The sequence below is a fragment of the Myotis brandtii genome, unplaced genomic scaffold (genome assembly GCF_000412655.1).
Source record: "Myotis brandtii unplaced genomic scaffold, ASM41265v1 scaffold699, whole genome shotgun sequence".
NCBI classification, from domain to species: Eukaryota; Metazoa; Chordata; class Mammalia; order Chiroptera; family Vespertilionidae; genus Myotis; species Myotis brandtii.
This window is the reverse complement of record NW_005370733.1, coordinates 50,808-52,387: the sequence shown is the minus strand read 5'-3', so window position 1 is coordinate 52,387 and position 1,580 is coordinate 50,808.

Below are 1,580 nucleotides of genomic sequence, written 5' to 3'. Positions count from 1 at the left end.
CAGAGGGCGGCACCCGCAGGCCCTGGGACCCCAGCGTGGACCCGAGTGGCTGGGGGCTGGCGGACCCTCACCACCACACCTGACTGTCCCTTCACTCCGCTGGGGTGCCGTCCCGGGAACACGAATGCCACCTTTCTTCTCCAAGGTGACCGCTGTGGGGACGGGCCTCTCGGAGGCCTGCAGGTCCCTAGCCATGTGCTTTGTCCTGAATGCCTCCTGGCTGGGGGCTCAACTGGCGGAGGAAGAAAAGAGGGGGAAGGGGGAGAGAGAGAGAGAGAGAGAGAGAGAGAGAGAGAGAGAGAGAGAGAAAGGAAGAGGAGGAGGAGGAGGAGAAAAATTAAAGAAAGTTCTAAGTTCTTGGTACAAAATCGGGTTTACAAGTAAATGTCTTATTTCAACTCTAATGTTTGAATGGAACCCTTTAGCCGCCCTTTCCTTTCATCCAGATGTTGCTGGAGCTTCCCGGGAGCCGGCAGGGAGCGGAGGGCGATAGGGTGAGAGGGTGAGAGGAGAGACGTGAGCGGCCCTGGGAAGCTGCGATAAGCAAATACAGCCGCGCGCTATTGGCTGCCCCTCCCCGCCAGATTTTGACAAATAATCAGATTGAAAATCAGGGAGGGGAACAGGAGAGGGAAAAAAACAACAGAGAGAGAGAGAGAGAGAGAAAAGGAGAAGTATCTAACTGTGCAGGGAGTCTCCAAGTTGACGCTGGAGCCAGCCGCAGAGAGTGGCTGCGAGGTTCCCAGCGCAGGACCGGACCGGGACCAGGACGCAGCACCGACCGCGGGACGCAGGACCCCGGACGCGGGACTTGGGACGCGGGACTCGGGACAGGTGAGTGCGGAGTGGCCCCTGGACAACGGAGTGGCTTCGGCTGCTCCATTTGCATGTCTGACTTGACGGCCCCAGCAGGTCCCTGGCCCTCGGGCAGCTCTGGGAGGATGAGGCGGGCAGCAAGTCCTCTTTAGGGAGCAGCGGTCAGCCCCTGAGCCCGGGGCCAGGGGTGGCGAGGAGGCTGCACCCGCACAGGAACGCCTCCACCTTCTCCCAACTCAGTCCTAGGCTCACCCATCACCTCCTGCCCTGTGCACAGCCACACCCCACAGACCCGCCTGGCACGACCCACGCGGAGGACCCGAGTGGGGTCCCAGGGCGTCTACAGTCCCAGGCCACCTGCCCCCCAGTTCCTGGGACACGGGGAGTGCGGTGCGCTCCCTTCCAGCGCTGCCCCCCCCCCCCGCACTGGCCCCCCAGCCTCGGGACAATAGGGCGGCGGATGGGGGCCGGTGTCACCGCCTTTGCTACCATTTGGGGGAGAGGAAGCCAAGTTGGAGCCCGTGCGCCGGGGAGAGGCGCTTGTCCAGCGCAGAGCTTGTGGGGGACCGTGCGGAGTTGCCGTGGGCGTGTGCCCGTGGCTTCTTTCTGGGGAGAAGTCGAGAGCTTCACGAGATTCCGGGTGGGGTGGGGATCCATGTGCGCCCCTGGGCTCGGATCTGGGGGCGGCGGGAGCGGCACCTGCCCTCCTGCACGCACCGCCTGCCTGGTGCGCAGTGGGAAGTGTTCACTCGGTGAGCGGCGGG